Consider the following 12964-nt stretch of genomic DNA (forward strand, 5'->3'; position numbering starts at 1 on the left):
AGATTTCAATAAATGACATGATGCCCATAAATTATGAAATTAAAAGCCTGAATGGCATTAGTCAAGCTACTAATACTACTCAGAGGTTCCCTGATGCAGTTTGATGCTAGCTAAGCACCAGGCACCCACGAAGAAACCATCTACTTATTTCCCTCTGCTACAGCTGAGCAGAGGAGGGGGAATTGGAAATTTCATTTTCATGAGTTAAAGATTATTGAAAAAAAAACTTTAAGTCAAAACAGGTTCAAAACTTAAACAGTATTGAGAAGATTTACTATTAACAGAATTAAAAGTAAAAAGGGTAATGAGAACCAAAGCAAACCTTCAGAACACCTTTCTTTCCCAGTCCCTCCCTCCTTCCACTGACTGTACAAGGAAACAAAATATGGGGTTTTGGTCAGTATTTCACTTCTTAAAAATCTTTCTTCAGTATGCTTAAGGAAAAGAGTTTCTTCTGCCGTGCCATGGGATCCTTCCCATGGGAGATAGAGTGGTTTAACTTCCACAAGCAGCAGTCCCGCCCAAACCTGCTGCAACATGAGTTCCTCCCACGGGCCAAGCAGTCTTCCCACAACTGCCCAGCGTGAGTCATTTTACTTAATGGGGTTTAGTCTTTTAAGGATGAGCTGTTCTAGTTTGGAAGTGACGGCTCTCTTCCTCTACCTCTAAAAGCAAGGGTTACCTCTCTCTGTTCGAGTTCCTCACTGGATTATAGCTTTTCAGTATCCATGTGCTCCAGTGTGAGTACTCTTCCTCACGGGCTGTGCTTGGATCTCTGCAACCCCCCATGTATCTCATGAATCACAGAGAAACAGTTTGTTGTATTACAGTCCTCACCATGGCTTGCAGGAGAATCTCAGCTCCGGCGCTTAGCGTACCTCCTCTCTCTCCTTTTTTTCACTGACCTTGGTGCCACCATGTTGGTTTTCCTCACGTGTCCTCACTTTTCCCTTTCCTCTGGCTTGGAAAAAAGTTGGTGTCTGTAAGTTGCAATTAAGAGGTTGATCTCGTCCGGGCTCCGGATCGGGGCATTGCTCGCCACGTCTCTCGCTGCTGGCCACCTGGTCCCTGCGGGCACCGCACGGCCGGCCCCGGCCTCAGGAGGGCTCCAGCCGCGTGGTCCCTGGCGGCCACCTCACACCCCTCGGCAGAAGAAAGAGAGGACTTCCCGTGGTTTTTCCTTTCTTAAATATGCAATCACAGAGGTGTTACCAACTTGTCTAATTGGGCTAGTAACCCGCCCATCGTCAGAGCCTTCAGTGACTGACTCTGTGCCGGACACAGAAATTTTGAGCAGCTTTTCTCCCGCCCCCACCAAAAACCAGGCTGTGTTAAACCAACACATTCCCATCTGCCTGAAGCCAGACCTTGCAGTGTTTGTCTTCTCTCTTCTGCTCGTTTAGGAACACAAGTATGCAAACTAAGTGTTGGTGCACGGACAAGTCTTCCCAGTGTCACAGCCCACACCAAACCCACTAACCACAGTACTTCCCCAATTGCTACACACAGCGGAAGGGTGACAGAGGACCAGACCAAGAAAACACCTTCCTGTCCTAACATGATTTAAGGGAAGAAAAGCCATGTTTTCAGTCTGCAAGAGAAAGATGTCTAGGCTTCAGATTACCACAATGGAAAGAAATCCAACAATAACAACAAAACATAAAAAAAAGCAATTCTCAAATTTAGTAGTATATAATGCTGTAATGCATAAAACGCAGCTGGGAGTAGCTCTGACAATCAAGCTGTAACATTTTCTACAGGAGAAACGGAGATGTGATAATACTCAGTATGCTGCTCAAGAATGCAGTTTTCAAGGTCTCCTAAGGTCCCTCTTTTTCTGTTTAAACTGAAATGCAGACACTTCTGTCCCTCCTTTTTTTTGTGACTGCATGACTCTTAAGCAACCACAGCTCCAACCCAACCACCACTTAATTTTCTCTTTCTCTGGGAAATTCTGGAGTGCCTCTCTTCATATTAAATTATTGCTGCTCTAGTGGAGAATAGAAGAGATCCCGTTGTATTATTTTCGGCTCATTACGTTTCTAATTACTTTGATTTTGATGTTGAAAAGCACTAATTAATGCTTTTAATATGTAATATTATTAAAGCCCTACAACTGAATTTATAGAATTTTAAAGGAAAAATTGTAAATATTTATTCCCAATGAAATATATAGTAGACTTAAAGGCTGAGAATACTTAAAAATTACTTAAGAGTAAAAAATGTATAGAACCAATTGCTAGTATCACACAACCAGACATTCTGAGTCCAGAAAATTAAATTAAGATCATACTTTTAAACCTTACAAAAATCTCAGCTGAAACAATTCCATACGTTGAAACAATTCACAGTGAAAACCTCTCAAAAAGCCCGAACACCTGTCTGTTGTGTCTGAGTCTTTTTAATATTTGGGTTTAAAAACACCACATACTTTTTCCAAATCAGTTCCTTCTATGTAATTACTGAAAGGCAGTAATTAATCCTTGTTTTTAAACTTGTACTCTTGTAATTTGGATAAGTATAGCCACATCGTTGAGCATCCTGTCTCTATAAACAATCCTGTGCTTGACAGGATTGTTATTACCCCACTGCAGCATTTTCTTCTTTGTTTCACCTTTACATCTCTGATACATGCTGACAGAATGAACTTCATTTTAACACAGGGCTTTCTTCATCTGAGGATTTGCTTACTTTTGGTACAGCCTATTGAAAAGGTCAGACCATGAGGACCAAGAAGTCCTTGTAGAGGATGCTACTGTGTGCTCTTCACAATTATTTGAAAAAAATATTATCAAGCAAGGCAACACTTTCCATTTTAACTTTCTGAGGCAGAATCACAGATACTCAAATGCAACACAAAGGCAAAAGTGGATGCCAACTGGATGCCAACCGGAGCAACAGCTGCACAGCAGTGCCGCGCAGCACAAAGCAGCAGAGAGCTCGTGAGTCTCACTCGTAATTAGATATCGACTTATCGACCTGGAAGAAATGTTGTGCTGCCCAGAACGACGCTGGGGAGCCTGAACACCACCTCCAGCTCCCTGTAATTCAAAAACTGCATTTGGGGTCTTCTCCCAGCTTTCCCAAAGCAGAGGGTCTGACTCAGTAGAGCCCTTCCCTGCACCCAGCGCTGTGTTCCAAGCTTCCCAATCCTCTGGGGAGGGATATTGCAGGGCCAGGTACCCTCCTAGGTGCATCAGGACCTGGTGTCCAGGCACCTGCAGCTGTACAGCAGCCGAACTGGTGCATGAGTCTCGGGAGCTCCATTTCCAAGCTGCTGTGCTGCTGCAGCTGTGACTTCACTGGTTCCCTACCCAGCCTTAACAATTAGACTTGGCAATCATTAACTTAGCTGAGTAAGAACATTAGCTTTGTAATACAGCTTGTCCATCAGGTTTTCAGCAATCTTAACTGCATGAAACCTGACGACATCTGGTACACCAAGCAGCCTAATTTTTCCAGCTCAGCTGAGCATTTTCTATTCGCATACACTTTGCATACAATTTCAGCTGCAGCATCTTCCCTCTTCACTGCATCTTCCTTCCTCCATCCTTCTCTATTTGCACAAGATCTCACTGCTTTCTTCCTGTGTTTTGACTTTGTAATCCTTTCATCTCAAACCCACTTCCACTTCTCTTTCTCCCAGTCTTCGGGGGTGCCACAGGCACAGAGCTCTCTCCTTTGGTTTTGTCATCCTGCTCCTTTTCTTGCTGTTCGTTCCACTTTCTCTCATCTCCTTAATTGCTTTACTCTCATTTTACCTCTTTAATTGCTCACTCTTCTCTGGCTCTTTACCATTTCAATAAATGCATCTATTAATACTCTTATTGTTTACAAACCACCAACTGCTCCATCATTCCCCTTCTCAGCTGGACAGGTGGGAGAAAATACAATGAAAGCTCATGAGTCGAGATAAGGACAGGGAGAGATCACTCACCAGTGACTGTCATGGGCAAAACAGACTTGATTCGGGGAAAAGGAATTTAATTTCTTAAAAATTACATCAGAGTGAGACAATGAGAAATGAAAGCTAAATATTAAAACACCTTCCCTGCCACCCCTCCCATCTTCCAGGGTTCGACTTCACTCCTGATTTTCTCTACTTTCTGCCTTTCCTGCAGCACAGAGGGATGGGGAATGGGGGTTGCAGCCAGTTAATCACATATTGTCTCTGCTGCTCCTTCCTCTTCAAGGGAAGGACACTTCACTGTTCCCCTGTTCCACTGTGGAGTCCCCCCCAGAGGAGACAGTCTTCCAAAAGCTTCTCCAGTGTGAATCCTTCCCATGGGCTGCAGTGCTTCATGAATTGCTCCAGCGTGGATCCCTTTCCAAGGGGTGCAGTCCTGCAGCAACAGGGTGCTCCAGCATGGGTTCCCTGCAGGATCACAAGTCCTGCCAGCAAACCTGCTCCAGTGTGGGCTCTTCTCTCCATGGGGTCCACAGGTCCTGCCAGGAGCCTACTCCAGTGTGGGTTTCCCACGGGGTCACAGCCTGCTTTTGGACAATCACCTGCTTTGGCATGGACCTCAGGGGACTGCAGGGGGACAGCTGCTTTATCATGGTTTTCACCATCGGCTGCAGGGGAATCTCTGCTCCAGTGCCTGAAGCACCTCCTCCCCCTCCTTCTGCACTGACCATGGTGTCTGCAGGGATGTTCCTCTCACATGTTCTCACTGCTCTCTCTGGCTGGAATTGCACCTTTTTTTAACTTCTTAAATCTGTTATCCCATAGGAGCTACCACCGTTGCTAATGAACCTGGCCTTAGCAGGCAGCAGGCTGGCTTGGAGCTTCCTGGCATTGGCTCTGTCAGACACGGGAAGCTTCTGGCAGCTTCTCACAGAAGCCACCCTTGAGGCTCCTCCACTACTAAAACCTGGCCACACAAACCCAGTACAAACATGCACCTCGATTCTCTTTGCTTTGTAAGCTCAGTGAAAGACTGGACTCCTCCTCATGAAAGTCCTCCTCCCTCATCTGGCCTCTGCCCCCACATTCAGTCAGCACTGTTTTTGTGGGAGCCTCGAAATGACCTCCTCTTAGGCAGCTCCAGCTCTCCCTTACGCCTCCATTCACCTGTCAGGCACTTGCCACGAATCAGCTTGCACTTCTCTCTGTCTTTCAAAGCTCTACCCTCCCCTTTCCCTTCCCTCACTCAACCACCGTGTCTTTTGGAGGTTCCTCTTTATCTCACTCCCCTGACTGCAGCATGGGTGGTGTAAAATTCTGTTCTTGCCCTCTTTCTCTTCTGTGCCTTATATCCGTGTTATCCCTACCACAAACATAAATTTGCTGGCCGAGCAACTTAAAAATCCAGTGCTCTATTCAGATGAATCTCTAAAAGACAGATCAATCTAACCAAAAGTAAAAGGGTACAGCATGGATGTCTCTACCTGCAATGCCATCTAGGTTTTCATTACAGCTAATCTTACAGGAGGAATCTAAAGCTAGCCAGATGAATGGCACTCAGGAAAAAGCGGTTTCCTTTCCCTACCTAGAAAGGGAGTCCAGCTGAATGGACTGATGACTACACTGTAGACACTTAAAACTGGGCAGGATGAGTCATAGGCCTTACCCAGCTCCCTGATGTCTGCTCAGATTAAGCTTTGCTGTCAGTCGAAGCTCAAGCTTAGCTAAACCAGCCCACTTCATTCCACTGCCCCTCTGCTGCTGTTTAGGCCAATGTTCACATATGCCTATGATGGGGGGGGGACACCTTTGATCCAGACTTCTCCTCCTGTCCTTATTCAGACCATGCCCAAGCCTTTCAAGCATTGTTCTACAAATAATTCCTGACATGAAGCCCTTCTGTCTCCAAGCATGGAGCTAAGCCTCTCATCCATGCTGAATTGCCACTTTGAATTGTTCTTACTGCCAAAGCACTTGTCCTTCCCTTAATAAATGTAGCCCGGTCCTGCACATAATCACTCTAAATGTCTTTGCAAAGGATACGTGTCTAGCTGGTCCTTTGGTGCTGCCGTGCCTATCTTTGCATTTTTCTCTTAGCTCCCTACTCTCTGTCACATTAGATGAGAGCTGCTTGTTCTCACTTTCAAGACCTTCCATAGTCCACCCCAGATCTGACTCTCTCAAGCACTGTCAGGTTTTTGCGTGCTAGCTCAAAGAGAGCCCGGAGGTGTAGCCGCAACCTGACTGCACTAGGGCAGGCACAGACACACGCAAAGGCACAGGCAGACGGGGGTGCGCTGCCCACCCAAGGGGGCTGTCCCTGAGCTGATGGGAAGGCACGCAGGAAGAGGCGAGTAAGTTGAGAGAGAGGGGACTCTCCGTGTAAGTTCCACACAGAAAGTTTATGGAAGTGAAACAATGGGGGGAGGAGACAGAACTGAGGGGCTGAGGTGTTCAGGGATTTTATAGTGGGGATAGGAAAGGCGGGGATAAGGGATACAGCAAATGAGATACTTGACAGGAGCCAGGGTTGAGGACAAGGGAACCAATGGAAATAACACAAAGGAGGGATTTAGGGAAGGAACCAATGGGATGTCGAGTACTACAGAACTTTCTAGAATTAATACATATTAACGGCGGAGAAATTAATATTAACAAACTTATACATAAAACAGGAAGGGGAAAACATGAACCTATCACATAAAAATATGTAAACTGCGGAACCGAGGGCTTATGGTCTCTCACCCTAACTACGGAGTGAGGTATTAAGCTTTCGTACCTGACCACCAGCACTTGGTGTCTGATGGATCTTCAGGGGTCAGAGTGGCTGCAGCCACTTGCACCGCTACAAAACACAGCCTCTCATGCGTAACAGAGCCAGCCTTGCCATCACACATCAGCTGGTGACCAGGGCCAGGCTTCCTTCTTTGCAGGCAAATGCTGTCTCACTGAGACCCCATGACTTGGGCACAACCTCCTCTTAAGCTCAGCAGCCAGGCTGGCCCCTGCAATCTTCTTGCCTGGTGTGGTGGGTTCCTTGTCCATGACCTGTGCTCTTGTATGATACAAATTAATAGCTCTAAAATGGCAACAGCAGCCACCAAGTCACAATAAAGATTTGCATAATAATATAAAGAATGGCAGATTCAACATTAAGAGGCATAGCTCTAACTTAGAAATAATGTATGCTGGGAGAAATTAAATTTCTTTGTCACCCCTTTGATGGTGCTGCCACTTCTTAGAAGTATTGCAAACTTCATAGAATCATAGAATGGCTTTGGTTGGAAAGGACTTTAAAGATCATCTAGTTCCAAACCCCCTACCATGGGCAGGGATGCCTTCTACTAGACTATATGTTTATTAATACCTGAAAATGTTTTTTTAAAGTCAAAGAATGTTTTGACTACATTACAATATATACAGTGAAAGGAGTAGCATCTAGCACTTTTGACTTAATACTCACTTTTTCTCCTTTCAGTGACTAACATAAATTTTGTATTAATTTGTTGGGATTTTACATATACTTTCTTATTAGAAATAACAGAAAAACTGCAGCTAAATAGCCTACCCCTTTAAAATCCTTTTAAATGGGTGACCTAATGACTGGCCTTCCAGTACGTGAAGGGAACCTACAAGAAAGATGGACAGGGACTTTTTACAAGAGCATGTAGTGACAGGAGAAGGGGGAATGGATTCAAACTAAAAGAGTGTAGGTTTAGATTAGATAGTAGGAGGAAGTCCTTTACTGTGAGGGTGATGAGGCCCTGAAACAGGTTGCCCAGAGAGGTTCCGGATGCCCCACCCTGGAAGTATTCAAGGCCAGGTTGAAAGGGGCAACCTGGTCCAGTGGAAGCTGTCCCTGCCCATGGCAGAGGGGATGGAACTAGATGATCTTTAAGGTCCCTTCCAACCCAAACCACTCTGGATTCAATTAAATCCAGATAGACTGGGAGGAAAGGGGAGAAGGGGGTGAGCGGCTCCTGCGGTGAGATGGACACAGGTAGGCAGGGCCAGCTTTCTCCCTGCCAGGGAGTTCCCCCTTGGCGGGGCAGGGGAGCAGAGCCGTGCCCACGAGGTCCGGGGCGGGGGCAGGAACGGGCTCTGCAGAGCGCTGGTTCTGGCGGCCCGGGAACTACAGCTCCCGGCGTACCCCGCGAGAGACAGCAGTCGACGGGGCGGGACCGGAAGCGGGTAGCGCGCGGCTCGCCGGGATTCGTAGTTGGAGGCGGCCGCCGCCACAGCCCAGGGCCGCGTCCCGCGCATTTGAAAATTCCCGCGGAGGCTCACGGCGGGTCTCGCGAGAACTCCGCCTGCCCCCCCCCCCATCCCGTCCCGCCCCCCGCGCGGCGGGTGAGCGAGCGAGGTGGGTGCGCGGGCGCGCGGGGCCGGGCCGGGCCGTGTCGTTGTCGCCGCTGCGGGAGGGAGATGGCACCGGCACCGGCACGTACCAGGAGCGCGGGCTCGGCTGGGCTGGGCTGGGCTGGGGGCAGCGGCGCGGACAGGAGGAGGCGGCGGAGGTGGCGGCGGCGACCCCCGCCCGCCCGTTTGCCTTCGTTCCTCCCTTTCTTCCTTCTCCCCCGTACCAGCGGGTACTGGGCGCTCCCGAGCCGCATAGGCCGGCACCACTGCTGGCGCAGCGCGGGCCCGCGGGGGCCTCGGGCGGGCCCGGCCGCCCGTCCCTTATGTAAGTGACCCCCGGGCTGCGGCGCCGTGTCCGCCGCACGTGCCCCGGCCCCCGGCGGCGGGGGAGGCCCCGGCGGCGCGGCCTGGGCAGCGCACATGGGAGGCTCCGCAGCCGGGAGGCTCCGCCAGGCTGGGGGGCGTGGGAGATGCGGCGGCTGCCGCCGGGAGCTCTCGCTACTGCCCGGCCACCCGCACACGCCCTCTGTTCTTGCCCTTTCGGTCGTGTTTTTGGAGGGTTTTTCATTACTTTCTTCTAATTCCGCCTCCCCCTCCCCCGCCGTGCTTCGGGGTTGTATTCCATGAGGAGGCGGGAAATGCGGTCTGTGCGTAGAGCGGCGATTGCGGGACGAGGGATGGGTGCAGTTGGGAGGCCACAGCTTTAGAATAATCCAGTGCGATTTGTGGGGGTCTTTGGGTCTTTGCATGAAGCAAAACATCGCGGAGCAAAGTTGCTGCTGGCTTAAACAAAGTGCTCCGTGTCTTCCGTAATAAACGGAGTCCGGGTGTGGAGCTTCTGCCGATAGAATGCTTGGTGTCAGTCTTTCAGGTCTAACGGTTGCTTCCTGATCGTGTGTAGGGGAGTTAAAGGAAATTGAGGGACTTGATTGTGTTGGGATGGCTCCACCCCGTTCGGGGTACAGGGCTGAGCGTGGCCGTGGAGGTGCCTTTGGAGGGCCCGTCGGTCTGGGTGATTGTGTCAGCCTTGGCTGGCAGCTGTCCCATGCATTTGGGCACACAGCTTTGGATCCTGGGGAGGACAGCTCCTCATTCGCGTGCTGCCTCAGCTCTCCTTCCTGCATCGATTTGCCTAGTGTTGGCTTTTTCAAGTGTGATCAAGCTTCTATTAATTTTGTGTCTTAGACCTAGTAAGGTGTTGGATATAGTTTTGGAAACAGTGGTGACAGGCCTTTCCTGCTGTGACACTGTTTTACTGGTGTGGTGGGGAGAATAGAATCCTTAAGTAGTTAGGAGAGAGTCACCGACCACCAGGGCCTGTTGCATGGGTTGCAGGTGTTTCTGCAGTTGATCTTGTCAGCTTGCTGGCTGTAAAAGCCTGTTGGAGAGTAACATGTTCCAAACCCATCTGGATACAGGCTTGGGCAGCCTGCTGTAGGTGGCGGCTTGAGCAGCGGGTTTGGAAGAGGTGATCGCTTGTGATTCTGGCAGGTCTTTCTCTTCGATGTCATTCTGGAATTTGTGCTGGAAGGGGCAAGTGGTGTGATGGCATACCAGTGTGGTATGCTGGAAGGGTCTTCCAAAATACAGTAGTAGAACAAAGGAGCAAATACAGAGATGAGAGATGGCAGCAAGGTCTCTCTTTGACGTCAGTGAAGTCAACGTGTCCTGTGAAATCTTGTCTTCAGCTGTGACTGACCATATTTTTAGCATTTTCTTCAGTGAGCCCATAACATTATTGGGCTTTTAAACTGATTTTCATGTAATACCATCAGTCAAAACCAACATCTCAGAACTCTGACTTGGCTGTATGTAATTCTGCTTGAACATGCAATTTCTCTTTCTTTCTCTTTTTCATCCTCCCAAGCTTTTTAATCCAAAAATCTACGATATTCCTGTCTTTGGAAGTAGTTCATGATGTTTGGAAGTTATAAGTACCTAGGGTGAAGAAGAATGGTCATTTTGGCAGGTTGCCCACAGGCTGCATTGCTGTAGGATACAGCGGGGAGGTTGAATTCTGGTTTATTCCTGAAAATGGAGTAAGCATGTGACATTTTACCCTAATCTGATTTCTAACAGGCAGAAATAGGAATGTGATTGTAGTTATTGTTTCAAAGAGAGCAGAAATGCAGTTGCTGTTGGATATATCTCTTAAAGGAAAGGCTTCATGCCTTTAATCTAGATCAAAGTATTCCCCCCTCCGTTTTGATTTCCTAGTAATTCTTGGTTTAACTTAGCAAAGTGATGCAAGGAAAACATCCTGATAGACAGGTCACTATATATTGTTCATAATTTGTTATGAAGTTTATCAGTCTTGTTCCGTGTCCTATTAAAAAAAAAAAAAGTATTTAAAATGATCATTGCCTTACTGGAGGAAACCTGAGGATGCCTGATGCTCTAGTATTTTCATTTTTTACAAAAATGGTTCAGGTCTTGGAGTTCTACTTATTTGATGGTTCTTACTGGTGTTCGTGGACTGATAAGCACATTTTTTTAATATTGAGGGCAGGAGTACACTGTGTCAATGTATGAGCTTTACATCAGGGAAGAATTCTTTTTGAGATGGTGGGGAATTTGGGATGGTGAGCAGTTTGTTTTTTAAACTCAAATCTCCCCAGTAGAGGATGTTTTAATTTGATTTACAATTTGGGCACACAAGTTTCTGTGCTCTTGGCACAGCAGGTAGGCAGTGACCCAGGCAGGGTCACTCAGGGTGACTCATGGAGAGCACACAGCTGAGAAGTTTCCTTGCATGCTCTTACCTGCCCTACTGGAAGATACTTGTTAACTCTTTTCTTAAAGCTATCTTGCTGTTATTGTGGTGTATTTTATTAACAATCATTTACTTACCACACAGACGTTCTCCATGCCTATTTACAAAAAAAAAAAGATTTTTTTATTCACTACAATAATTCTGGAATTTTGTGCACTTCTCTAAAATTCCTTAATATATGTTGTCAGTCAGTGCTTTGTCAGGTTGGAGAAATGGGCTGACAGGGACCTTAAGCAGTTTAATAAGGGGAAGTGCACAGTCCTGCACTGGGGGAGGAACAACCCCAGGCACCAGTATGTGCAGGGGCCTGCCCGGCTGGAAAGCAGCTTGACAGAAAAGGCTCTGGGAGTCCTGGTGGACACCCAGTTGACCGTGAGCCAGCACTGTGCTCCTGCAGCAAAGAAGGCTGGTGGTATCTTGCCTGGGCTGCATGAGGAGGAACCTTTGCTAGCAGGTGGAGGGAGGTGATCCTTCCTCTAGTACAGCACTGGTGAGGCCTCATCTGGAGTGCTGTGTCCAGGTCCAGGCTTGCCAGTCTCTCAAGAGAGATGAAGGTACTGGAGAGACTGCATCGAAGGGCTGCAAAGAGGGTTAGAGGAGATTGGAACAGCTCTTCTCTGAGGAAAGGCTGGGAGACTGGGACTGTTCAGCCCAACAGAGAAGGGAAGGCTCAGGGGTTCTCATCAGTGCACATAAATACCTGAAGGGAGGGTGTAAAGCAGATGGAACCAAGAACATTCCAGTGGTGCCCAGTGACAGGAACACAAGCACACACTGAAACATTTCAAAGATGCTATTCACCAACCAGATGTGTCTGAATTAGTAGTTGGTGTTACGGGTTACTCCTAAAATATATCCACTAAATTGCAATTAAAATAAGCAAGAATGCTGGTCAAATTGTGAGGCCTTTTACTCTCTGGAGCCCCTGGATACAGTGCAGAAGTTGTCACTTGAAACTGATGGCAAGTACCAAAAAAGAAACTCAGCAGAACTACTGCAAATAAGTTGTCCCACTTGGAACCTGATCTGTGCTAGTAGTGAATGCTGGCAGTGGTCAGGCTGGCTGGCTGCAGCAGTGTCCTGCAGTACTGGCTTTGCCATCAGCAACATTTTTGTCAAAATGTTGACCTGTGCTTAGTGCAGGACCCTGACTGACCCTTCCTGTGTTTCACATGCTCGTTGTTGTCCTGCTGGCAGCAGATACAGGGATGCAACCCAGCACTAGTGACCTGTGTATAATGTCTTGAGATACCACGAAGAAAGCAGTACTGTTTGAACAAGACAATTGAATTTGTCTTGTCTTTCAGAGGCCTTTTCTATAAGCCAGATGACTTGCAAAACATAGATACTTAAAGTAATTTGTATTTCCATGCATATGGATTATCTCATATTTAGCCACCTATTTAATCCTGTAAATCAGTTCAGCTCTTCAATTTTTCCACAAGAAAAAGTCTGTCTTGACACACTGAAATGTGAACTCTTGTGGAGTACCTGTATGGGTGTGAAACTGTCTGAGAGGGCTAGAAATTTTTTGTCTAATACTGCAGAGATGTGATAAGGAAAGGCAGTAGGAAGGAAGGGACTGGAATAAAGAATATGACTATTTCAGTAGAGAAAAACCAAGTAGTTTGAAGTGCTGTGTTACATTTACCTCTTAAGTGTATGGAAAAGTACTGCTAATTGATGTGCTATGAAAGTCAGTATTGCTTGAAATTAACAGCAGTATGTTTTCTGGAAGAATTTGAGGATGAATTTAGTAAAGAACTTTGTATTCCTGAATGTCAAAACTAAGCATGCAAAAAGTAGACAAGACATGGCTGATCTGTGACATCTATTAGAAGACAATTGACAACAAGTAATAAAGTATTACATCAAGGGAAAGGGCAGAGAGTTATACCTCTTACTGAGAAGCTTTTTAAAATGTG

At 47.2% G+C, this 12964-nt stretch overlaps 1 protein-coding gene across 1 annotated transcript in view; it reads left to right on the plus strand.

Annotated features, from left to right (window-relative positions):
• The first annotated feature begins 8167 nt into the window (after positions 1–8167).
• The window catches only part of LOC116441081 (protein ELYS-like), a 41471-nt gene continuing 36674 nt past the window's right edge, over positions 8168–12964 (plus strand). The window contains exon 1 of the mRNA XM_032102619.1: positions 8168–8270. The gene's annotated coding sequence lies outside the window, so the exon portion shown is untranslated. The remainder of the gene's footprint in view (positions 8271–12964) is intronic.

This window comes from Corvus moneduloides, chromosome 3, assembly GCF_009650955.1.
Source record: "Corvus moneduloides isolate bCorMon1 chromosome 3, bCorMon1.pri, whole genome shotgun sequence".
In the NCBI taxonomy this organism is placed as follows: Eukaryota; Metazoa; Chordata; class Aves; order Passeriformes; family Corvidae; genus Corvus; species Corvus moneduloides.